This window comes from Triturus cristatus, chromosome 2_1, assembly GCF_964204655.1.
Source record: "Triturus cristatus chromosome 2_1, aTriCri1.1, whole genome shotgun sequence".
Classification (NCBI taxonomy): Eukaryota; Metazoa; Chordata; class Amphibia; order Caudata; family Salamandridae; genus Triturus; species Triturus cristatus.
Genome location: NC_140581.1, coordinates 802,494,836 through 802,522,604, shown reverse-complemented (window position 1 = coordinate 802,522,604; position 27,769 = coordinate 802,494,836). Strand labels below are relative to the sequence as shown.

At 43.1% G+C, this 27,769-nt stretch overlaps 1 long non-coding RNA gene across 1 annotated transcript in view; it reads right to left on the bottom strand.

Annotated features, from left to right (window-relative positions):
• LOC146865905 (uncharacterized) overlaps window positions 1–11,707 on the bottom strand; it is a 184,996-nt gene extending 173,289 nt beyond the window's left edge. The window contains exon 1 of the long non-coding RNA XR_014976722.1: window positions 11,576–11,707. This is a non-coding gene — a long non-coding RNA (uncharacterized LOC146865905). The remainder of the gene's footprint in view (window positions 1–11,575) is intronic.
• Between the last annotated feature and the right edge of the window lie 16,062 nt (window positions 11,708–27,769).

The following is a 27,769-nucleotide window of genomic DNA, read 5'->3' as shown; positions in this document are numbered from 1 at the left end:
AAGTTTTAGAGTGTCATCAGCTGCTGAGCTTTTTCAGGATATCATTCACTGCGTAATACAGTCAGTCACAAAGGCTTTCAATTGCAGTGATGACATACAAGTTTTTGGCACCACACAAAAGGAGCATAATAAATTACTTACACGAGTGTGTCATACTTGCAGATGCAGGTCTCACTTTAAATGCAGCAAAGTGTGAGTTTAATCATACTAAACTCAAGTTCTTTGGTCACATCTTTTGTGATGAGGAAATGACTCCAGATACAAATAAAGTACAGGCCTTGTCTTCTACTTCCACCCCTCAAGATGCAGCTATGCTGAGATCCTTTCTAGGTACAGCCAGTTTCTGTTCACTAAAAATACATGACTTTGTCACTGTAAGTGCCCCATTGAAAGAAGTAACAAAATGAAATGTCCCATTTAAATGGTCAAGTGAATGTCAACAAAGCTTCAAGAAAAGCAAGCATGCATTTGTGAACTGGCAGACGTTTTTGAGGCAAACCCCGTGGGGTTGGGTGTCATTCTTGCCCAGCACACTGGATATCCGAATGCCCCAAGACACATTGTGGCCTATGCTAGCCAAGGTTTCTCACTGACAAAACGAGCCTATTCACAACCTGAAAGAGAAAGCCTCTCTGTGGTGTGGCTTGTGAACATTTATATGTGTTCCTGTATGGGAAACAATTCACAGTTGTCACTAACCACCAAGCATTGCTCACCATGTTTGGAAATCCTAAAATCAAGATGCCCCCTCGTATTGAGAAGTGAGGATTGAAGGGGAATGATTATTCACTGTGGATTGTCCAGGAAAGATCGAAACCTTGCTGACTACTTCTCACGTGTGCCAATACAGTGTCACAGCACTAAAATGGCTGTTGCCTGTGGTAACTTCATTATAAAGTCCAGTACCTCTCCTGCCATATCAGTAGAACAAATCATTACTGCAAATAGTACTGACAAAGATTTGCTAACACTTAAAGTCTTTATTACCCACTAATCGTGGTGAAAACATACTCAACCTCTTCATGATGATGATGATGAGAAATTTATAGAGCGCGACCAATACCATGCGGTGTCTAGGCGCTAACTGCAGTGCATGCAGTACAGAGGAAACAAGACAATTAAACCGAGAACAGCCAGGTTTTGAGGCCTTTCCTGAATTTAAAGAGACTGTTTTCTTTTTTCAGTTAGATAGGAAAGGAATTCCACAGGCATGCCGTTGTGGCTGTAAAGCTCTTTCCTCCCCATCTTACCTTACTGATTCTGGGAACAATTGGGTTTCTCAATGAGGCCGATCTAAGGGCCCTGGCCGGGGAGTAAGGTTTAAGAAATGTTGTAAGCTGTGATGGCCCCAAATTGATGAAGCATTTAAAAGCGATACATAATTATTTAAATTGTATCCTCTTAGCTACTGGGAGCCAGTGGAGTCTGATCAGGGCTGGGGCAACGGAGACGAACTTGGGGATGCCCAACAGTAATCTAGCTTCTGCATTCTGGGCCATTTGAAGTTTATTAATGCTAATTCAAGTCTTGAAGAAATCAGTACTCAAACCACCGTCTACCTTAGGTTCATTGGTATTATTACGAGGACGTTCCTCAAAATCTTCAAAATGAAGAAGCATGCAGAGGTGGTGACATTGATTTGATTTTCAAAGGTCAGCTTTGTATCAAACAGGGCGTCTAGATTTTTAGCTTTAAGTACTGGCTTAGGCAACAGACCCAGTTGGTGAGGCCACCAGCTGTTGGTCCAAAAGGAAGGATTGTTCCCAAGCAACAGGACTTCGGTCTTAGATGAGTTCAATTTCAGACATTTGTCTGACATCCACCTAGCGATATGACTCATACAGTCACAGAACCTTGTGGCTGTCTGGCTAGTCGACCTGCTCACCGAGATGATGATGTGTGTGTGGTCAGCATATGACACAAGGGTGAATCCAAAGCTTTTCACTAGTCTGGCCAGCGGGGTGATGTAAAGATTAAAACGTTGTGGGCTAAGGAAAGAGCCCTGTGGAACCCCACAAGGCAATGCAAAGGGAGGTGATGCCATGTTCCCCAATGCCACCTCCTGCGACCACTCAGACAAAAAGGGCCTTAGCAGGGACAACACCTTGCCCCTGATCCTGATGGTGCACAGCCGGTCCTGTCAGCAGCCCATGATCGACAGTATCAAAGGCTGCTGACAGGTCCAGTAGGATCAGCGCTGCATTTCCCCCTTATCCACGATCAACCTGAGCTCCTCTGTTGCTGTAATGAGAGCCAGCTCTGTGCTGTGCTGAGTACGAAATCCGAATTGGGAGGGATCCAATATGTCATTGTCCTTGATAAAAGCGGAAAGTTCAATATTTATTGCCTTTCCTATGACTTTAGTGGGGAATGGAAGTCTTGATATTGGTCTGTAATTAAGTGGCTCTTTGACATCTAAGTTGGGTTTCTTTAACAGCTGGAGTATGGATGCTCCTTTCCAGTCCGTTGGAAACTGCCCTGTTCTGAGCATTGAGTTGAAAATCTCAGTTAGAGGAATGGCTATGGTTTCTGGCGAAATCTGCAAGATTTTAGGGGGGGCACGGGTCTAATGGAGAGCCAGATTTGGTAGTCGCAATAAGTGAGGTGGTTTGTTCGATTGTCAAAATATTAAAATAGGACAGGGTGGGGGTATCTGGATAATGGGCACCTTGTAAATTATCAGATATAGCTGATTTGGTTTTATCCGCTCCACTCAGCAATTGGCCCATTCATTTATCCTGCTGCACACATAGGTCAAAAACCGATTTGACCTTTTGTTGGAAGCATTCTGCTAGTGCATTGCTGAATTCTTGGCTAGTGCCAGTGTCAGCTACAGATGGTAACTTTACGAGGTTCTTAACTGTGGTGAATAAGGCTTCAGGACATCTGTTGGCTACCAGAAGTCTCTCAGAGTAATAGGTAGCCTTTTCTTTGAGGATAAGATTCTTGTAGGTCAAGAGGGATGCCTTATATTCTAATCGGGTAGTTTCATTCTCATCAAGTCTCCACTTTCTCTCGAATTTGCGACATTGCTGCTTTCGATCTTTCAAGGCGTCCATGAACCATGGTTCTGATGGACTTCTCCTGGATTGTTGACATAGTTTAGGTGGCACTAATGATGTCAGACCCGCATCAAGCCGGGAGGGGTATTGCTTTGCGGCTTGATCAGGGTTCAAAGACAATTTTTGCAGTGTTTTTAAAAGAGTAGTGGTTAGAGAGCATGCCTCTACTTTCTTCCAGAGGCAACTAACATAGTATTCTCTGGGGGTCTAAGGTAAATTTTTTTGTGGTCGTGTTATTTTAAATAAGATACGCTTATGGTCTGACCAAATCAAGGGTGCAACTCCAGTCCAGCTTAGCAGGGGGGTGTCTAAGAAGATACCGTCTAGACAGTGCCCAGCGTTATGCGTTGGCCTCTTAACAATTTGGCACATCCATGCACTGTCCATAAGGTCTAAGAGTAATTTGGTATCGGGATCGTAAAAAATTTTCAAATGGAAATTATAATCCCCTAACATAGTAAAGTTGGGGTTATCTGTTCTATGGGCTAACAGGGTGCCCAGGTTGTCTAGACAGGTTGCCTTGGATTCGGGCGGGCGATAGAGTAGGATTCCATTAAAAGAGCAGTGACCAAACAATTCAATTTTAAAATCAAATTCTTTACAGTCTTTATTATCCTTATTCATTTTGATGCAAGACTTGAAACTGGAATTGAGAATGAGGGCAATTCCCCCCATGTATTCCCTTCCTGGTCCATTCTATGAATGTTATACCCTACAGGTAGGGTCAGCGATAGGTCAGGGTCAGAGGAGGCCTCTGCCCAGGTCTCGGTGACAAAAGCAATATCAATATGACTGGCCTCCATAAACTCTCGAAATTCATACACGTTCTTGATTAATGATCTAGCATTAATCAGAGCGCAAGATACTCCTCTAGCTTGATGATCATGAATAACAGAAATTCAAAAATATGCAAAAAGAACTTTTAGTTACCCCAGGAGGAATTATTTTATGAGCGTCACAAATTTTCATACCCGAGAATCTGAGACATCAAATTATTGAACTGGCCCTGTTGCAGGGATTCTGTACACATACAGAACTATGCATAGAAAAACAGGACCTCAGTGAATAGGGGTGCATCAACCTACCACATTAGTACACAAACTCCCAAACCAACTAGCTATAGTGTCTCATTCGTTCTCAGACTAACAGCGAAGCTACCAATGATTAGACAACCCAGAACATGTCACTCTCTCTTGGGAATTGAGGGAGCCAGACACTCTTTTGCGCACTCACTCATACTTGTCCACAATGAGAGTAATCAGTGACGCAGTATAGTTTATAATGTTTATTTTAACTAACACGCTCTATGGTACAGTACATGTGCCATTACTTGCAGCAAAATGCATAACCACAATATAGTCAGCATTCTCACGATTCAATAGAATAAAAACGGGGATATGATTTTATTAAAGAAGTGGAAAAGGGCTACAATAACGAACCACCCTCCCCGTGGTAAGAAATAGTTTATTATAAAAAAGAAGACCTCTTTGCTTTGTCAGCAGACCCCATGCCTCAAGGCCTAGATGAAAGGTTTACATCTCAGGACAAGCACACCTCTTCATTCTGGACAGATGTCTCCCCAAGTGTGTGAACAATAATGCTTAGCTTGCAATATTAAAGCATACGATTTCCAGTAGTGCAGCTGTGTGTGTCATGTTATGTCTAGGTGCGAGGGACTGACAAGAACAGAATAACAAGGGGCATTGTTGATCAACCTTGTACATCGTGTGCAGACTAAACCTCAGAGCTCAACAGAGAACACAAAAAGCAGACTGTTCTCATGTGAAAAGGGCACACAAAGTAGTGCAAAATAAACGCATGTGGTGTCGTGCGCAAAAGCAGCCTCATGACAGCGAAGCTCATGCTAACTTAGCAGATGTCGACAATGGACCCACATGAGGGGCACAATGGAGTTGTTGCCATGAAACCAGCTTTACCAGACTGAGTATGGTTCCCTAGGCTTGATGAAAGAGTTGAAACAAAAGGAGTTAAAGACATGTCATTTGTCCAACTGTTTGTCTTCTAAGGCAACCCTACATCCGTTAAACATGTTTGATCTCCCAAATCATGCATGGGAAAAGATTGCAATTGACTTCTTTGGAGTCCTTCACAATGGACATCATCTATCAGTAATTGTTGATGAATATTTCCATTTTCCCCTTGTGAAAGATCCGTCATCAACCACTCATGACAGAGTCATTGATAGACTAGAAAGTATTTTTGCAACATGGGGTGTTTCTTCGATTTTGAAATCTGAAAATAGTCGGGAATGTAAAGAATTTTTCACTCATTTAAATGTCACACTTCACAAAAGCACACATCTCTGGCCACAGGCAAATGGTGTGGTCGAGTGATTTGTGAGTCACCTCAAGAGGACCGTTCTGTTCTGGAAAAGCTTAAACTCAAATCAGTTCTTTAGTCTACGCTTCGTGCATACAGATCAACTCCCCATTCTACCATGGGTGAGAGCCCTCCCACCTTAATGTTTGGGAGTGCTATGGGAACCAAATTGCCAGAACGGACCAATGAGAGATCTATTCACATTGATAAACTTCAAACCACTGATTCATCCCACAAACACAAAATTAAGACCTATGCAGACAGACTCCACTGTGCTCCAAGCACTATGTTCAACAGAGTAGACCAAGTTATTGACAGACAGAAATGGAAACGCTAGTCTGATGCATCTGTTGGTGCTGACCCTCTCAGGATAGTGAATAGTAAAGGACACGTGCTCATCACCCTGGAAAATCCGTTACGCAAGATTCTTCACATTTCAAGCACCTGCCTCAACCTTTGCATACTCCAGGTGTCAGGAGTGAGACTTGTCCACATGAGAATCCAGACAGTCCAATGACTGAACTGATGTATTTGTCACCAATGCCAGTCATGGACACGTGTTGGGTATCTCAGCGGCCTCATATGACCAGATCTGGGTGATTGATTCTGGTACCAAAATGACTTATTAAAGAGTTGTAATCTATATATGTATTATTGGTACTTTTTATTTAACAAAGTGGGAGTTGTAGTGTCTTGTGAGTTAGAGATGATGGGATCCTTTTGGTTCCTGATGGACTCCGTAGAACAGTGACGTAAGTGCTTGGGTGAGGATGAAGGAATTTATGATGGAGAATGTGCAGTTAACAGTTACACGCTGAGAAAAAAATTACATGTAATATCAGGCTCCATGTGTGATCCGATAATTTGCATGTACCCAGGCTGGGGAGGACGCTACTAAACCCAATACAAACAGAGACTTCTTTCTATTTGAACTATCCAGGCTTTTCACAGCATCTTGAACTACACCTAACATAATAGGGGGCATTGGAGCACAGCAAGTGACCCTATCATAAAAAGAACAGGGCCTGCTGACAGATAGGACACAGAAGACTGCTACTTTGAGATTTATTGATGGAGTACAGACTGACAGACATTTGGCCCACACTTTATCACATGAACACGATTACTCTTTTTTCTAACTGGTGCACAATACACCCCTCATTTCTGCTGGAACTGGATATAGGTCACACGAAATCCTTCCATCCCCACCAGTTTGAGGCTAACTATTAACAGATTTATAACACCAGACAGTATAAAGACCTTGAAAGACTGCAATAGGACTTATTAATTGAGGAAAGCGATTATGAGATACTCTCTGATGCATGACACAAACATAGCCAATTAAAAGGCCCCCATGGAATGTACCCGGCTTGGGACAGACTTATGGATGCTCACTATTTGATACAATAGGAAACCATCCCATTTATTACATCAAAAACTTGAGACTAGCAAATGTAAACTTAGGAATATATATACACGCCCCTATCACCACAGGAACGTCACTTGTTGTAATGTTTCTATGGCGAGAGGGGCTTCACCTTATTTATAAGGCAGAGTTAAGCCACATAATGTAGCTTAATGCTGCCTTGTAAATAAGGCCCCCTTTCACGCTATGCTTAGTGTGAAAGTGGTGGGCAGTGGGTGTTGCGGTGGGCGTTCTACCACAACACCCTTTGTTTTTTACGCTGCCCCCTATTTACAAGAGCAGTGTAAATAGGAGGCAGTGCCAAAATTAAGAACAGGGAAAGCCTGGTATTAACTTGGTGAAATGAGGAGAAATGCTTTATTTCTCCTCGTTTTTGCTTTTTCCATGTGTGCTGCCTTGTGAAGCACAAATGGAAAAAGCAAAATGCCTTGGATTGTATATGTCCAGGAAGGTGACCCTTCCTGCACATAAACAATCCTTAAGAAAATGACATTTTGTAACTTACAAGTGTACTGCATTAAGCAGCACATATAGAAGTGTCAAAATGGCATTTCAAGATTGTTTATGAGCAGGAAGGCACACCTTCCTGCACATTAACAATATTCCCCTGCACGCAGACACCCCTGCACTATGGTGCTAACGCCTCACTCTGCCACTTCCTTGTACATATGCCCCTTAGTGTCTATTTTAACATTCCCAACTGAGATCGACTTTATGAAACTTGGGCAAAGACACTATAAATCAGGAGAAAAAGCAAATGGCAATCTCTGCCATCCACAACTCCAAGGAGATGGGGAACTGCATCCAACAGACATCTAAGAAACATTTGTTAAATACTATAAAAGATGGTACACTACACGTGATACCGATAAATTTGTGGCCGTGGAAGCTGTCCTAGATGCTGTAAAATTCGCAATTTGGGCTCATGAGAGGAAGAAACTCCTGGAAGGTGGGATTTCACTAGACGAGATTGCTGAGACCATAAAGAGCGTACTCACTTTGAAGTTACCAGGAAGGATGGCTTTCCTAGGGAGACTTCCAAAATCAGAAAACCGCTGGTAGTCCCTATGTCACCCCTAAGGAAGTTAGAATTGCTGGTTCATTAGGATCCATATCCAATGAATCCATAATCCCCCTTTATACTGAAAGAAGATAAGGACCCAATAGACTGTGGCAGTCACCATCCTATATCTTTGATTAATCTGAATGTGAAGATACTGATGAAGGTCCTAGCGGTGAGGTTGCAGAAAACCGATTCCATTACCCTTTCTTGGTTACCAAGGAGAGTTTGTCCCAGGTAGGTCATCAGGAATCATATCAAACTATTATTATTTCACTTCCTATGGAACATGAAAGACAGATTGGATGAAGTGTCAGCAGGCTAATTGGCCTCAGAAAAAAAACCTGTTTTGCTAAAGTGGATCTGTCTCTTCCGTACCTTGCAGAGGGCAGGTCTGGGAGAGGACTTCAAATCAAAATGGCTGTATAACACTCTGACCCCCCAAATCAATTGTGATGGCTATTTGTCACGACACATATCTATTAAGAGAGGTACACACCAAGGGTGTCTCCTTTCCCCCACACTCATTTTATTGAACATTGAAACTTTGGCAGCAGCACTATGTAACTCACCAGCTGCCTGGCAATAGACACATCGAAGGGACAAGTAAAATGCTTCCTATAATCAAATGATATAATAATGACCGTCTCTCCTAGCAACATAAATACTGATCGATTCATCTACCAATTTCTTTGGGTGAACGTGAACTGCGGTAAGAGTTATTGTTTACTCATGTTTTTTCTTATGATCAGAGATAGAACACATGGGCAGGACATGAAATCTCTCCTAGCAAGCCTAGACATCCCGTAATCGAAGCAATGGGGGAAATGTGGAAAATGGTACACAAGTAGTTAAGATTGGCTCTGTCACTACATCAGTCCCTCCCCCTTATGGCATTAAACAGGGATTCATATTAAGGCCACCAGCTCAAGTTGGAGAGGCTAGAAAGACAGATAGGTCTTAATCCATCCTGACATAATAGACAATGGGTTTATCAAATCCTTCTTATGGATGAAAATCGAATAAATCTTTTAATCAATTCACATGTGTAGATACTATCAATTAGAGCATTGTATTCAAGGCCGATCTGACCGAGATCCGATAGACTTACCTGAATCTCAAGTGAATCAATAAAAGGGAATGGTGTCAAATCTCTAATAAGTATTATTGGCGGATTATTTTGACAAAGAAATGGAGAAAAATACCAGATTGCATTGGCAGGCACTTCTGCAGATAGTTTACAGTGAGGAAGTATGGTCCTCTATACTGTTTTTCGCATGACAAGTATTTGAGAGAATCCATATTAAAATTATCCTTTAAAAAATACATTGTATGAATGATACTGGACCCCAGTCCAACTATAGGGGGCTGGACTTATCCCCCTCCTCCATATGTTGGAGATGTAATTAAACCAGAGGTGACCTGTTACATGTTCTATAACATTGCCTGACTATCTCACCCTAGTGGACTATGGTCTAGATTGTGCTGAATGAGTTTGTCAAGTACACTATCCCCAGACCTGCCCATTAGGCATTATGCTCGAACTTTCAGAGCTAAAAGAAGAAACGGGTCACACTCTTATAGAGTTAGCAACCTCATTAGCCTCCGGTAAAACCTCTATATTGGGACACTGGAGACACACACCAGTATCACAGCGCACATTGATAGTGGATTCAGCAAGTGTTGTATGTCAAAATATCAAGGTCGATAGTGTCAACCTCCACACATACCGACTCACTTCCTTCCTGGAGCTCAGGAGGAAAAGATTTAAGATGTTTGAAAACTCTCTTCTGCTGCCTCTCCGGATACATTCACCAGCGGCCTTCAAAATAACAATGACAATGCATCTATTTTTAAAAATTCATGCGAAGACACCGCCGACCACCACAGCATTGTGAATTTTATAAGTGAACTCTGCCAGACAGTAATTCGATAAGACGATTGTGGTTCTGCATCTGTAAGTGGGAACTCCAGGCAATTCTGAACCACCCCTGCCAAAGCCATAGACGGATGCAGACAGATACTACCCTCGAAAAACAGCAGAGGTGTGAGTACAAAATCCGCCACACAAAAGGTATCGCAATTAGGATTCGAAACTCCAGCTGCAGCACAAACTTCTGCGAGACAGCAGAAAAAGGGGGGAGAGCCTAGAGGAAAGGACAGTTTTTGCAAAGGAAGCTTGCTCACAGAAATCCCTGTCTCTCTTCTGCCTCGACATTGCTGAAATGTTAATGTATTTATTTAAATGTATAAGTAGTTGTATTAAGCGAAAACAAGACCTGGAAGGAACCAGTGTTCCTTACATGATCATTACAATTAATTCATGTAAAATTATGCATAAGGCGCTTTATAAAGTTGGATGAATATTGATTAAGAACAAAAGATTGTCCAGACCATGATAAAATGTTAGAAATCCAAGGCTATAACAAATATTCATATTTAATTTACATGAGAAAGTGCTGGTCCAATGAGACATCCAAGAAAACAACTTGATAGAAGAGCCAGAGACGAGGAAACCAGAAGCTGCAGAAAGAATTAGGAGGGCGGGAATGTAAAAGTGACACATTTTGTTCGTTGGTAAAACAAGGTACATAAGGACAGATAAGGAAGAGTGTGTATAGACAAAAGATGCCACAGACGGGGAGCAAGTTCCAATAAAGCTGTAAAAGAGAACAGATTACAGTGCAGGAAACACAACAGAGCTTCAACCCAGGTGGAACTATTTGGGTACTCTAAGAACGGCGTTTGAGTCCAGAAATGGAGTCAAGAGAAATATCAGGTGTGTATTTGAAGTCGATGCAAATAAGGTTGAAACGTGGAGAGAAAATAATCATAGAAAGTACAGGAAAGACTTGTAATGGTAGTGGAAGGATGCCCTCCAGGACTTTCGTGAAAATCAGATCCCTTGCTGAATTCTTGACAGAGTGTAGGTCTCAGTTGGTGCATTTAGGAAATTTGGGGGCATATGTACAAAGAAGTGGCGGTCCGCGGAGCATGTCTTTAGCCTCCTTGGTTTAACGACATGCTCCACCACATCTGTAACGTAGGGCTGCACCATATTTTTAAGAATATGGTGTAGCCCTGTGTTTCACAGAACACGTAGGACCTCCTTTAGTCCCAATACAAGCAGCACAGCCACGTCGCTAAATGAATCCAATCAATTAAATGATTATAATCTTAAACTTCTATTTCATAATATTTCGCTTCATTTCTTTACTCCAATGTTCAATTCCTTCAATTAATTTTATTCATTTGAGAATGGAGATGTTTCACACAAGCACAGGAGGCAGGATAGTTTCCAAGAGTCACGTCTTTATTTAAAAAAAAACAATGCATTTCGGGAAAACATCCCTTCGTCAGGGGCATCTACAAAACAAGAATTTATGCACATTGTCATTAGCAATATTGTATTTACTCAACAGCTACCCCAGATCATTAGAATTAAAAAAGTTTATCTTTTCTCAACTGTTACTTGCTTCCTTAGTCTATTAACACCTAACGTGGTAACCAACATTGAAAACGGTAATTTAAGCAATTTTAAACCATTAACTTCGATCACAAGCATCCCCGTGAAACACAACTACATTACTTCACAAAAAAACATGCAGTGCGCGAACAACGTGTCTCACAACTTTGCCTAACATCCCCCCTAGATTTTTAAGCACAAAAGCTGATAACTGTGCTTACCGTGACATAAATATCCAAAATAGGACCATCCAAACTACCATCAAGCCGGCTACGAGGAACCAGCGTGTTAAATTCCTGTCATCACTTTCAACATTTCATGGAGTGCCTGGGCACCCTCCTCCCCTTCAGGCGAAGACAAAGCAAGCTGCTAGTGAGCAATAACACCCTTTTATCCTTCCTCCCCAAGTGTCTCCAGGTGATTAGTCACGTGTTTGTCTTCAAAGGAAAAGCACCAAACTTCTGTTGTTTCGCACTCACGCGCCTGCATTAACTTAATGAACTACACTGCCCAGAATACCTCCCATCAATTATCTCGTTGTGCTGAACATCTATAAACAAGAATCTCGCTTGTATAATCGATTGATGAAACCGGTGTAATAACAAATACACCAGCCTAATTTAAAAACATCAAGCATGCAAACATTTTAAAGCTGCAATGTATGATATAAAATATGGTAACAATCTGACTTCAACTGCACATTAATCCTATTTACATGCTCTATTTAACCAAAAACTTGGAAACCCGACTCCTGTGCAACTCGTCATAGTGGCCGTTGGCCTTTATTTATTTCCTTCTTTGTTTGCATCCTTTTTTCCATGTTCATCCATGGGTGCAACCTCACCAGGTAGGCGGAAAAAACAGTAGTAGCCCTGTGTTTCCCCATGTGCTGGTGCTCAGGTTAGCACCCTAGCACCAACGCAGGCACCCGTACACCATCGTGCAAGGGTGTTTCAGTTCAGGGGAAGGTTGTTTATGTACAGGAAGGTCCCTCTTACTGCACATAAACAATCTTTAAATGCCGCTTTGTAACTTCTATGTGTGCTGCTTAATGCAGCACACACAGAAGTTGCAAAACATCATTTTCTTTTATTTTTTTAAATGATTGCTTATGTGCAGAAAGGGGACCTTCCTGTACATAAACAATCATTGCCCTTTTGCCCTTTTGCTGATTTCATGTGTGCATAACGCAGCACACATAAAACCAGCAAAAACGAGGGGAAATATAACATTTCTCCTCGTTGCGCCAGGGTAAGACAACCTGGTCTTAATTCTTGAGCTGCCTCCTATTTACGCCTCCCTTGTAAATAGGAGGCAGTATCAGAATTAATGGGTGTTGCAGTGGAACGCCCACAGCAACACCAATTGCCATCCCCTTTTACGCTAAGCATAGCATGAAAGGGGGCCTTATTTGCAAGGCAGCGTTAAGCCACTTTAAGTGGCTTAACGCTGCCTTGTTAATAAGGCGAAGCCCTATCGCCACAGGAACATCCTAAAAAGTAATGTTCCGTGGCGATAGGGACTTGTACATATACCACTGGGTATTTGGTTGAGGTGACATGTAAACCCTTCTAAAGCAACAACCACAATCCCTGTCATGAGTACCACAAAAAAGTCACTTAAACAAACCTGTGCTTAATCCTCTGGTAGCTTGGCACAAAAAGAGTCAGACTTAACTTATAGACAATGTTTATAGTATTTATGCAGCACACAAACAGTAATACAGCGAATATACAATACAAGAAAAGTACCACAAACATTTAGGAAAATAGTGTAAATTTAATCAATAAAGTGAGATCAAAATGACACAAATTCATACAGTAGAATTAGAGGTATACAATTTTAAAGTTTTAGGTAAGGAAAGGGCTTAAAAGCACCAAGCCCTACTTGCAGTCATCTGGTCATGCTACATTGGTGAAAAGTCACAAGTTCATGCCAGTTGCTAAGGAGCATATGCTGGATTAAAGGGACTAGGTTACTCCAGCTGAAAACATTACCTTCTCAAAAGGCATGAAGAGTCCAGTCCAAGGTGGAGGAGGCTGCAAGGAGCAGGGAGAACATCAAAGATGGTTGTCCTTGTAGCGCAAAGAGCAGGCAGGGCATCACGGATGGTCATTGCTGTACCGCAAAGATCTTGTTGGGCATCGTGGGTGGTCCATGCAGCTTCACGTTAGCAGTCACCCCTCGCTGTCAATGCTGTAGCATAAAGTGCAAACCGTCTGTTGAATGTCATCGCTGGCAGTTGCTGTAGCACAAAGATTCAGGTCCACTTTTGCGTCTCATTGGGAGTCATTGGAGTTGGCGAGATCTCGGCAAGAGCAGTCGGTGGTTGCAGCAGCCCAAAACTTAAAGATTTCTCTTATTTCTTCAAAAGAGTGCACTCTGATGTCAATCAAGGGCCCATAACACAAGGAGCCACTGTTAGGGACATATTCTAGCAGGGAGGAGCAGGGTTGAGGCAGGTCCTGTTTCAGTTCCAGTTGAAGCAGGTCAGCTGGGAAGTTGCAGAGAGATCTCTGGAGCTCAATGTGCCCCTGTAGTTCAGAACAGGAGTTCAGCCAGCTACTCTTGGAGTTACTCTAACTGAGATGAAAGGAGTAGGTTCAGTCTGCCTTTTTAGAGAGCATGGCAGGTTCAAGCTGCAGGACAGTCAGCTTGCAGCAGGGTGGTCCTACTTCTGTAGTGCTGCATGTCCAGGAGTGTCCTGAAGGTCCAAAGATCCTATTTTTATACCTGTGCCATCTTTGAAGTGGAAGAAACCTCTAGAGTTTTCCCTCACATATGGTTCTGGACTTATCTTCCTCCTTGCCCTGGTCCCAGGATGTCTGGGAAGACAACAGACTAGTGTGAAGTCCTTTGCGAATGTGCTGAGGCAGCTTCTTTGAAATGTAAATGGGGCTGTGCACAGCTGTGCCACTATCCTCCTGAGATGATGGCCCATCCCGCCAACACCTAGTCCCCCTTTGTGTCACTGGGAGGAATACAGAAAAGCCAGCTACCAACTACACATAGTCTTTGATCCAGGCCACAAGCTACAGGCACCAAATGGTTAGGACAAGAAAATGGCAACTTTCTAAAAGTGACATGTTCAGAATTGCGACTTAAAATTCAACTTTGCGATGAAAGAGGATTTCAAATTATGATTCTTTTGAGTGCAAACATGGCATTCCTACCTGCTGCCAACCAAAAGTTATCACTTAATAAATGTAATAAAGTAATCCAATGTTATCCTATGAGAGAGGTAAACCGGGGTGAGAAACGAGTTTAGGGGTTTTTCACTATTAGGAAACGTAAAACTTAGAAGTACATTTCCACCTTTTTAAATGCACTGCACTCTGCAAATGGGCAGTTTAGAGCCTACCTTAGAGGTGACTTATCAATCAATCAATCAAGTGTTTGTTAAGCGTGACTACACACCTGTAAGGGTCTCAAGGTGCTGGGGAGTGGGGGGGTCGCAGGTTCCAGTCCATCAAGGAGGGGTCTGTCGAAGAACCAGGTTTGGAGGTTTCTGGCAAAGATGGGGAGCGATGTTGTCTGTCTGAGGTGGAGCGGAAGGTCGTTCCAGGCTCTGGCCGCGCAGAAGGAGAAGGAGCGGCCTCCCTATCTGTCTTTCTTGTGTGGGGGACCACGGCGTAGGAGAGCTGGGCTGATCGTAGGGTCCTTTGGGGTACGTGGAATTTGAGTCGGCTGTTCAGGTATGCTGGTCCGGTGTCGTGGAGGGCCTTGTGAGCGTGGGTTAGCATCTTGAAGGTGACTCTAGCTTTGATGGGGAGCCAGTGGAGTGTGCGCAGGTGATGGGAGATGTGGCAGTGTCCCGGCAGGTTGAGGACCAGTCTTGCGGCGGCGTTTTGGATGTTCTGTAGCTTGCGGGTGAGGTTTTTGTATATTCCGGCATAGAGTGGGCTGCCTTAGTCGAGCCTGCTGGTGACCAGGGCGTGAGTGACGGTCTTTCTGTGTTCGAGGGGGATCCATTTGAAGGTCTTAAGTAGGATGCAGAGGGTGTGGAAGCAGGAGGACGAGACAGAGTTGATCTGGCGATCAATTTTGAGTCCAGGATGATTCCCAGGTTGCGTGCGTGGTCTGTGGGGGTGGGCAGGCTTCCGAGGGCAGGAGGCCACGAGGTGTCGTTCCAGGCGTTGGGGTTTGGGCCCATGATAAGTACTTTCGTTTTGTTGGTGTTTAGTTGTAGGCAGCTGTTTTTCATCCATTTGGCGACGGCTTCCAGGCCTTCTCGAAAGTTGTGTCTGGCGGTGTTGGGTTTGTTGGATAGGGAGAGGATGAGATGGGTGTCATCTGCGTATGACACAATGTTGAGTCCGTAGGTTCTGACGATGGGGGCGAGTGGAGCAATGTAGATGTTGAAAAGCCTAGGGCTGAGGGAGTACCACTGGGGAATTCCGCAGGTGGTAATTGTAGGGTTCAAGAGGAAAGGGGAAGTCTGACCCGCTGCATTCTGCAGGAGAGGAAGGAGCGGATCCAGTCGAGGGCCTTGTCTTGGATCCCTGCGTCGTGAAGTCTGTGTATTAGGGTGCGGTGAGAAACTATGTTGAACGCTGCTGAGAGGTCAAGGAGGATGAGGGCTGCTGTTTCTCCTTTGTCCAGTAAGGTGCGGATATTGTCTGTTGCGGTGAGGAGGGCGGTTTTCATACTGTGTTTTTTTCTGAAGCCGGAATTGGGAGGAGTCGAGGATGAATGTGGCAAGTTGGCTGTTGATGGCTTTCTCGATGACTTTAGCTGGGAACGGGAGCAGGGAGATGGGTCTGTAGTAATATGTACTAAAAACAAGTTGTAAGCCTGGCAAAATGGTTTATTTTGCCTGGTTGAATTAGTAGTTTAAAACTGCACCCAGGCTGCAAAGTTAGGTCTGAGACATGTTTTAAAGGGCTGCATAGGTGAATGGTACAGTAAGAGCTGCACGCCCACTAGTAGGGTCCGATTCACAAAAGTATTCTGAGACAAAATCCTAACTTTACAACTTTTAGTATTCACAAAGGGCAATTAGGAGTAGTAAAGTTAGGATTTTGTCTCAGTTAAACTTAAGTTCAAAACTTGAGTTTAACAGAGACAAAATCCTAACTTTACTACTCCTAAATACCCTTTGTGAATACCAAAAGTCTTAAAGTTAAAATTTTGTCTCAGATTACTTTTGTAAATCGGGACCGTAGCATTTAATTTACAGGCCCTGGCTGCATGTTGTACCACTTTACTAGGGGAGCTTATAAGTAAATGAAATGTGCCAATAAAGTGTAGTCCCATTTACCATGTTTTAAGGAGTGAGCACAAGCACGTTCTCACTGGTTAGTAGAGGTAAAGTGTGCAGAGTCCTAATTCCAACAAAAGCAAAATTCAGAAAACAGGAGGCTGGAGGAAAATTGTTTGGAGGTGACCCTGCAGAGACGTCCCAGTCCAACAGTGTGATGCAGACAAGTAGCTAGATCAGAGCATTTCGGTGTAGACGTGAGGCGTGCAAACATGTGGTGTTAATTATTTCTTGACACCCGCAGTGAAGGTAAGTAACAGATCTACAGTGATTTACCATTCTGCAAGATTAAAAATCACTGAAAAGAACAAATATTCACATTATAATATGATACATAATGGGAGCACTACTAATGCAAGAATTGATGTATTCATGGGACATGGGGCATCTTCTAATTGATGATGAACCCAATCCCTGATGTCAATTTTAAAATATTTAAATATTTTGGAAACCCTTAAACTCCAAAATCCCTTTATTCACTGAACTGAGTATTATTTGCTTCTTTCTATTCTCAGTTTATAATTCCACCAGACTCCTTCTAATTCAGTGCACAAGGTGACCATATTTCTAAATCAGTGCCATCTGTGACCAACCTTTAATCCTTACAAAACTGTTCATCTCAAGGTTGACTTAGTGTAGTTTGGTGATTCGGGGGGCAATGGCTCAAACATCACCATGAAGGAGGGGATGAGAGTCACTCAGTCTATGAATGGGCAAAAGTAAGCAAAAAACCTCTCAAATAGTTCCAACAGGGCACAGAAACATATATCCCCATTCTCTAGTGGTTATGAATGTGTGAATATTTCTCACTACCTGCAGGAAAAACCTTCAGCCACAAAGTATGACATTGTGGAACGCACACAGTTCCAGATGAGGGTACAGCTTCCTGTCACTTAATTGAGTTCAAAATCCCTCCTATTTCACCTATATCTCTGACACTGGGAAGTGTGTTATACTTTCATTCACACATTCTCCAGTTTAAGTTTGTACTTGGAGTGCTCATTAGATTTCACAATCTAAAGTACAAAACGATAACTTGCACCAGACACCTCCTTCCCAGAGTAAGTAAACAGAGTGATATTACTGAAGATGTGTTAATGCAATGTATCTTTTATAACAAGTTTTTGAGCCATCCAATCAACCCAAAAATGTCACTAAGAATAATTTGTGTTGTTACGTGCAATTGCAATTCAAATTGGATTAACCGTTTGTTATGACTCTTAACATCAGATATTCATCGGTTGTGAATGAACTCAACCACTTGGAAAAAATGTGGTAAGGGCACTCAACTGAACCTCACCTTTCACTGTTACTGTACAATCACGATTCATGATTATTGCAGATTCCGGTGAAAAAAATAGATAGATTAACCACTCAAGGAAAGCCTAGTATAACAAACTTTCATCAATAAAATTAAGCACCCTCTATAGTGATATGTCACCCTAATTGTATAAGTCCATGACAGAAATAGAACAAATGAAGATCAATTGCATTCCGTTAAAACATCGATTTATTTGAAATACAAATGAGCTTGATTGTAGCATATACAAAAACAGTGGCTACCGTACTCCTTGATCCTAACTCCAGAGAGAATAGCCCATGAAATGAATATTCAACAGGGAATGGCTGCGGGTGAGTCTTGTTCCACTAGCCTGGTAGTCAGGGAATGACCCGCAGAATGAATCTGAGGCAATTCTCATACAGGGCAAGTAAAAGTGGGTGACACATGATTCAAAGGTGTTGTTCTGCTATAAAAATGACCTGCCAGGGGCACCTCATGAGCCAGCTCCAATATGAAGGCCCTGTAGCACTGGTGGGCCACCAACACAGGGGTTTCACCAGGCTTAGGAACCTTAGGCTCACTATACAGGTGACCGATCTCCCAGTAAATCAGGTCGTCACCATAGGTGCCACCAGCTACTTGGACCTCGGCCTGCTGCAGTAGGCCCTCAAGAGTAGGGCACTCTATCTGCTCCTTGCAGAACTCCTTCCTTGTGGGACCCCCTTACTGTTGCCATTTGGTCAGCTCAGGTGGCACCCTCAGATTCAGCCTTCTCCTGGACCGTTGTAGCTTCTGGAGCAGGTTTCCTGCGCCCCTTGCCCTTCCTCTTTTTGGCCAACACCTGGGCCATTCTTCTAGGCTTCAGGTCCTCCTGACTACCCTCTTGGGTGGCCATGGACTGTGTGGTCAGGCACACCTACTCAGGCAACCCTAAAATATCCAAGTGCAATCTGAGATATCCTTCCAGATGGTATACTCTATGTTATTTCCATGGACTTGCATCAGCCTAATTGAGATTGTTAATTATGTCATGATTTTTTCATTTGTAAATGTTCACACATAATACCCTTTTTTTTAATAAGTCCCAAAGAATACACTTTTTTATTTTTATGTGTTCCACTTGCCCCGTTTAAAATACTTTTTTCACAAGCACAATGTGTTCACCTTGCACCAGGTATATAATTTATAAAGAACGGTTGATGTCACTTCCATTTCCTTGTAAAGTATATATTTATGCCTTTCTTCCTTTTTGTTAATACATGTACATTGAACATGAAAAGTTGGACTACGTGTTGGGTGTAATCAATTTACTTTTAAAATTAGAATTTCTCATTGACTTCCATTGAGACATTGTTGCATGACATTTCCAAGAAGACAATCCACAGACATAGACAGAATCACAGGTACCATCAAGGAACCTGAGAACCCCCCCCCCCACTAAAAGGGAAACAGAGCCAATAGGTAGTGACTCTCATGGTTGTCAGCTGCAAGAACTAGGTGGAATGCATTTCAAATTCACAAATGGATGGCAGTAATGCTTCTCAAGACTGCACCGGTCAGTGTTCCAAATTCTCTCAAAGAAGTGAATTCCAGAGAAAAGACCCCAACCCTTAAGGGGGGGATGGAGAATTGATGCTGAGGAAAAATGCGGCAAAATGGATAGCGAGGCTGAGATGGGGTAGGACACCACTATGCCCAGGCTTGGGAACTCGGATACACCTGTCATTAGCTATGGTATTAGTTTCAGGATAAATTGAAAAGGAACGAGAAGATGGTGTAATGAGTGAAGAGCCAAATAGAAACCAGTTGAAACTAGCTTATGAGGCACTTTAACATAAAACTTTTGGGAATGAAAGACAGTGGGTACATAATGACACTGGCTATGCAATGAGTATAATAAGTTAATCATTATCAAGAGAAGAGGACAATAATATTAATTGGTGTCGCGGGACGGAACATCAAGATGACAGTCGTTTGAAACTAGTTTATAAGGCACTTTAACATTTTATTTGGGATGAAAAAAACTGGATACATAATGACACTGGGTACCCAATGAGTATAACAAGTAGAATAATATCAAGAGGAGAAGGCAATAATTTGTATTGGCATCGCGGAAAGGAACATAAAAAATGCGCCCGTAATAACTGTGATACCATTGAGTCGAAAGATGATGCAGTTATTCGGAGATCGTTAGATATAGTCGAAACGTGACACCTTGGGGTGTTATTGAATGGAGATTGCATGGGTAAATATATTAGGTTTGCAGCAAAGAATATTACCACTAGAGGGGATAATATGAGGCAGTGGTATCGTGGAACAGAACACCAAAATGGTGCCCAACTTGACCGTGGTACCATAGAGTTGGAATTGAAATTGTCAAAAACTCAGGTGCAGGACAGGAAAGTAATCATATATGCGGTTTTAAATGGTGGTGCATCCTCTTGCGTCCTGGATTCGATGAGAAGCTGGAGCATTTCTTTGCCATATATAGGAGACATTTTTAAGTGGGAAACTGTTCCCTAGTGTTAATACGGGTGGAGGAATATAGGATAGTTTTATTGTTTTTACACAGTTTGGGGGTGTCACTTGTTATATATTGGAAGGCTGATGAGTTATTGAAGCAACATTGCAGGAAATAGTGTATCGTACATGGTAGTACTACACTGTTATACAGTCAAAAGATCAGTACAGGAGATGTGTGAGGAGTAGAGATGGCATCTTGTGTGTATCCATTTAACGAGAATGTATTTGATCAGAAACTGTTTGACCTGCACTCGCATGTAAATAAATGATCTTTTGCTGCTGATTTGTGCTATCAGTTATGTAAATGCAGTCAAAGATTACGGAAAATGTTTACCATGTGTTTTTTTGACTTGATGTGAAGTACCGGGTTTTTAAAACCCAGCGGTGCAGGGGAACACACCCTAAGACTTCGGATTCTTCCTGTTTCAGACCCACAGAAACACAGAGTCTTCTAGATGAAATCAAAGATTGTATTTATTGGCTGCAGACCAATCACAGGTATCCGAGAAGTACACCACGATGTATGTTCTCAGGAGACTGCTCCCGAACCAAAAAACAGTCTTTACTTATATACACAAAATTACGCTTTGGGGGCAACACCGCCCCTGTTTTACAAGTGGTCATTCACATATGTTAGTTTCAAAGGAACAGCAGAGCCATAATGACAATCCCACATTTCAGTTCATTAAGCATACAGTCATTGTACCCAGCAAGGCTCAGAATTCTCATCAGATAACAGCGGACCCCAATAAAATGGGCACCTCCTGCTCGTAAAACAAGCCATAAAGTAGGAAACAGAGTCAGGTGTGAAATAGCTTAGTCAGAGATCGTGTGCGAACAAGGACTTTATGGTGGGTCGAGCCCTGATGCTAATCACATTAGGCCGCGAGAAAAGGAACCGGCCATACAGGATTGACCTCGGGCAGCTGAGTCAGTTTGCACAGGTCAGAGAGAAGTCAAAGAAGGTGTACGTGTCCTTTTAGGCCCAGGCAGGGCCTTAGTGCGCAGCCTATGTGAGGGCAACCACAAAATGGCTACTGTTCTAAAATGGAACCCATAGGGTTCAATATGCGGTATCGTATGCACAGTGAATTCATTAGTGAAACATGCCAAAAACACTCATACATACCGCGTTGCTTATTTGCGGTTTGCTGATACCAAAATTGGCATGGTGGGACCATGCCACCTACACGGTCCCGAATTTTACAGTACCACAGACCCTCCTTTTGCCCTTACATAGGCAAGAACTATACTAATCAGAGTCCAAGTCTATGTTTATAAAGTCATGGAGATGTTGCTGTAGCATCATCCTATTGCTTAGCTCCTCCCTTGATGTAGGTTTCCTTACACATGATGTAACACAGAGGCTACACATTACAGGAGCACACTGTATACATAAACAGAACAGGAAAAGAACGGCTAAGATCATCCCAATGACTATTAAAATCTTCCATCCCCAAGCTGATATCAGTCCCCAGAACCACCCCATCATTGACCAATCTCCTTTATCTACGTGAATGGATTCGGAAATCTTATGCAGTTTGGAAATGGCCTGGTAGACTGTTGGAGCGTTATCTGGTATGAAAATACAACAGCTCGATTGGATAACCTTGCATACCCCACCACGGTCTGCAAGTAGACAGAACCGACCTATGTGGGGTACAACCCAAATCGGAGATGCATTTTTGCGCTGTTTTTCGCCCAAACTAATACTATACCCCGTCGCGTTCCAACCTACATAAGCTCGCAACTCATCCTTTGGAATAGATGTATATGCATCGATATCTCTACTCATATCTGCGACTCCTCTCATCAAGGCTTTATTGTTCGAGTTAGGTCTAGTGGAACGCGGTGGTCGCGGGGAGTAGGTTTCAAGGGCAAAAAGAAACATGGAGTGGAATGCCCATGATGAACCATTATAGCTAAACGGCAGTACTAGATATGGTATACCCTTATTAATGGTGTGCGGCATCAAACCACACACCCAGCAGTTCGTTGTATTCATAACTAGTTGGTGCTGGTGTAGGAGTTGAATGAACAAATTGTTTACGAACTCAGAACGTCTAGCTTGTTCGTGCTCTGGCAGAGGGTGAAAAGAGTGTGGAAAAACAGTAGAAAGAGGTGTGGGCTGTACAGTGGATGCAAATGGTACTTGGAAAGACAATAATACACAACCTACAGAAAACATCATTATGCTAGATAGTACAAACAGACACAATATTACAAAGCGTTTGCTATTCATTATTTTACATATTCTGCTCTTGAAACTTATTTCCTCGGTGGGTCTCTCCATCCTGAAAAACTCCATCATCTAATCGTGCTGCTCGCGGCGGATGAGTATCTTCTGCTAAGGAGTACACCTGTCAGTCCAGGGAACGCCCTAGACCAACCAGAACCGTTGACCTAACGTCTTCGGCTTGTACCCCAAAGTCTTGACACTGCGACCCTGCAGCTGAACCCGGATGGTGGTTCGAAAAACAAAAAGGTAAAAAAAAAATTTAGATGAGAGAGAGCTGCACCTTTGGAAAAGAAAAAGAATTTTTATTTGTCCATAGTTCTCGGCCTCAAATTATAGCGACTTCTTCCAGGTACTGTCTGGTCTTGAAACAAGAGTTCAGGCTCTGTGGTGTCCAATTGAATTGACGGCGATGTGGCTTCCTGCAGAATGTCGTCACTTTCTTGTTCTGTGATTGTTCCCTTTACACGTGCATCGCTAAAAGGCACAAAACGAGGCACAGTCTCAGCCTCAGAGTCAGCGATCCCCTCCTGGACCCACTGATCATACGGTAGGGGCAAAGGGATCCTTTTGCAATGTATTCCGTGTATACAATTCTTTTTCCCTTTCACTCGAACCGCTGATCTTGTCGATAGCAGGACTAGGTGGGGGCCGATCCAACAGGGCTCATCATTCTTTTTTCGTTTAGCACCCACGTTCCAGGATTAATAGGGTGTCCTGGAGCTTCAGAGGCCTGGGGCAGAGTATCGTGAACCTGTTGGTGTAAGACACGCAATTTAGCCGTCAATTCATACAGGTAATCAAGCAGTACTGGATGTTCGATTTCACTGAATTTTGTCGGCCTTGGCACTCCCCATACATTGGCCGGACGGCCAAACACAATTTCATACGGACTAAGTCCCATTCGTGAATGCACAGTCATTCTTGTTGATAGGTGTGCTAAGGGCAGAGCGTCAGGCCATTTAAGACCGGAGCTCGCCTGAATTTTGGCCAACTTAAGTTTCAAGGTGCCATTATAGCACTCTACTAATCCAGCTGGTTGGGGGTGATTTGCAGCGTGGAACTTCTGCTTAATGCCTAGTCCCTCACACACATCCTTCATCACTCGACCCACAAATTCACTCCCGTTATCACTCCATACCATCCTTGGCATTCCGAACCTAGGGACAAATTCTTTGACTAGGACTTTAGCTGTGGATAAGGCTGTATTGTCTTTTAGGGGATATGCTTCTATCCATCTTGAAAAAGCACAAACAACAACCAGTACATATTTCAAATTGTTGCATCTTTCCATGTGGATGAAGTCTAGTTGCAGAACCTCAAATGGATATGATGGGGGTGCAAAATGACCAGGTGGAGTTGGGGTTCCCCTACCAGGATTGTATTTCAGACATACCATGCAATTTTTGACCACGTTCTCTGCACATTTAGGGATTCCAGCAGTCTGCCATACTGGAGCCAACAACTTACAAATCCCTTCCACACTGATATGTGCCATTCCATGTGCCATCGTAACCACTGGAAGCACATATGCATCAGGTAACAACCATCGCCGGTGTTCTGACAAATCAACCCAACAACCATTTTCATCCAATTTACCCTTACTCTCTTTCCACATACTCAATTCTTTCTCTGTAGCTTCAGCTTGAAGGGACTTCACACTCTCTATCGTTTCTTCACACATTCCAACATCACCAACCCATCTTGCAGGGCCTGCAACATACATTCGGGTTGTCACATCTTTTGCTGTTTCTTTCGCGGTTTCGTCAGCAAATGCATTACCACGCCCAACATCATCGGTAACCTTCTTGTGTGCGCTGCATTTCACAATCGCGACTTGTAGCGGCAAGGTCAGTGACTCAAGGAGATCATTCACTAACTGACCATTCTGAATCTTAGCTCCATGCGAGGTCAAGAAACCACGTTCTTTCCACAAACGCCCAAAACTATGGGCCACACCAAAAGCATCCTGACTGTCAGTATATATGTTCACTTTCATTCCTTTCGACAACACGCATGCTCTTGTAAGCGCAATTAATTCTGCTGCTTGGGCTGAATTATGTGGTACGCGTGCAGCTTCAACAATCGTGTGCAAAGTCGTGACAGCATACGCGGCAGTCGTATCACCATTCGGAAGCTTGAAGCATGAACCATCCACCCATAAAGTACCATCACATTCAACCAGGGGAGTGTCCTTAAGATACACTCTCCCTTTTGTTTCTTCTTCTGTTCTGAACAGACAATCATGCTGTTCAACCTCGTCTGTGTCTGCCGGAATTGGCAATAATGTGGCTGGATTCAACGTATTACACCTCTTTATGTGCACATGACTCGCTAGCAGCGTCAACTCGTAATTTGACAATCGAGCATTAGTTAAATGCTGTGTCTTGGTCCTGTTTAACAATGTGTCCACTGCATGAGGAACCATTACAATCAATGTGTTATTCATCACTAATCCAGCAGACTGTCGAATAGACGCAGCTGCTGCCGCTGTGGCTCTTAAACAACTTGGCAATGCCCTCGCTACAGGGTCCAAAGTCGACGAAAAATACGCGCATGGGCGCGGTCTGTCTCCAAAAGGCTGTGTTAGCACTGACAATGCACAACCGTCCTTTTCATAAACATACAAGGTAAAAGGCTTACTATAGTCGGGGGTACCCAACACAGGAGCTGAACATAATGCCTCGCGTAATTCCCAAAAACTTTTCTGACACTCTTCAGACCATGGGACAGGATTCGGTATATCTTTATATGTTAATGCCAGCAATGGTTTTGCCAGCAAAGAAAAACTCGGAATCCAGTGCCTACAGTAGGAAGTAATGCCCAGAAAGGCACGCACTTCTCTCTTTGTCCTTGACACACTTAATTGTTCAATGGCTTGGATTCTTTCTGGGGTCAACTTCCTTCCCTCCTTCGAGAAGAGATGACCTAAATAGGTCACTTCTTGTCGACAATATTGCAGCTTAGAGAGAGACACTTTGTGATGAAAGGCAGACAAATGACGCAACAATGACGTTGTAGCTCCTTTACAAATCTCCTCAGTATCTGCGGCGATTAGTAAATCGTCAACATACTGGATAAGGGTAGCACCACTAGGTAAAACAAGGGCATCAAGCTGTGCTTTTAAAGCCTGACTATATATTGATGGACTTTCACAGTTGCCCTGTGGAGCTCGTTTAAAACGGAAGCTTCGACCTCCTAAACAAAAGCCAAAAATATCCCTGCTCTCCTCTGCAATCGGGATACTAAAGAAAGCATTCTTTAAATCAATCACTGAGAACCAAGTAGCGGAAGCTGGGATCATAGTCAACAAGACAGTTATATCGGGGACGACTGGAAACTGTGGCACAACTACCTTATTGACCTTTCTAAGATCGATCACAAACCTGTAAACAGGTGGCTGAGAAGGGTCAGTACGTTTTAAAATAGGCAAAACCGGACTATTATAAACGTTGCCTCTTGTCTCTTCAATTACATCCTTTTCAATTAAATCATAGATAATTGCTAACAACGCTTTTTCACCTTCCTTAGAGATCTTGTACTGGGGAATGCGTGGCAATCTAACATTGGCTTTCAAAGTAACAACATACGGCGGTATTTCCAAAAGGCCCACATCATTAGGGCCAGTGGCCCAAAGGGCATCAGGAAGAGACGACAATTCAGCTGGTAGTTTATTCTTTGACAAATACATGGGAGAAATCACTTCCTTACCCAGCGTAAGTTGTACTCCCGAGGGGGAACAATACAATGTCGCATGTAATCTCTTTAACAGATCCAATCCCAACAGGTTTTCACCACATCCTGTCGTTAAGATAAGGGGTGATTTCAGCTCACAAGGTCCAACAGAAAGGGGCATAGGACTTGAGATCGGGTTCCTAACCGGGGCACCAGAAAAACCTACTGAAACATTCATTTCGCCAGACAAAGGTGCGCCAGGGAGTTTTGAGCACATAATAGAACTCTTTGCAGCACCAGTATCCAGCAGAAAGGGCTCTGTTACACCCTCTGTAGTCACCTTAACATACGGTCCGCTCTGATCCACTGGCACTGAAACAACTCCCTCTCTCTGTCTATGGCTGTCCTAGTAATCATTACCTTCCGTATTATCATCCTCTGCATAATAGTCATTATTATAATACTGAGCTGTCTTGCCAGTTGCATTAGCTTGCTGATCAAAACTATTCATCGTATTTTGAGGCGGAAGAGGACGCGCGTTCTGGGGAACATTTCCACGCCCTCTACCTCTTGGGGCTTGCTGGCCACCTCTACCTCTTGCGCCATAAGCATTATTCGTGCGCTGCAACAATCTAAGACAATTATTTTTAAAATGACCATCCTCCTTGCAATATGAACACTGATTGGGACCGATAGGGACACGTGGTTGATAATACCCATACATTTGCTGATTATTCTGAAACTGTTGGGGTTGCTGATAGATACCCTGGGTTTGTCTATAATTATTCTGACCTTCACGTGGCGGATAAGCCTGCTGTAAAAGAACCTTCGTTTTTAATTCTTTCGTTTTCTTCTCTGTTCTATCCTTCTCATCTTTATCCCTATTTTCGTAATACTGTGCAGTAGCCAATATTTGCGCTGAAGAGGAAACGGCCCAAGAACTCTCCGAATCTTTCAATTTTTTACACAACTCTGGAAGCAAATTATGCACAAATTTATCAACAAATAACCGTTGGCCACCCTCTGTACTCATGTGCTGACCACTGTGGTCGATAAATGTTTCTTTAAACCTTGTGAAGAAATCGGACACTGTTTCATCTTTCTTTTGTTTGCATGCGGATAATTTATCCAAATTTACACGTATTGCGGGCATTAGAGTTTTCATATAATTAATTATTCTACCAGGGAGTTCTGCTACCACGGGCTCAGGCTTGGCACCACCAACCTGTCTATTGGCCGCATTAATGATATTAGCCCATGTGTCACCTAGGTCTGCAGCATGATCTGCATTACGAATCAATCCCCACAAAGGCTGTGGAACAACATTCCCGAACAACATATCTATGTCAGCTAGGTTCATGACACATGATTCTGCGGTCTGTGATAACTCCTTATAATATCCTGCAGGATTCTTACGGGGATCAGGCAGAGTCAGCTTA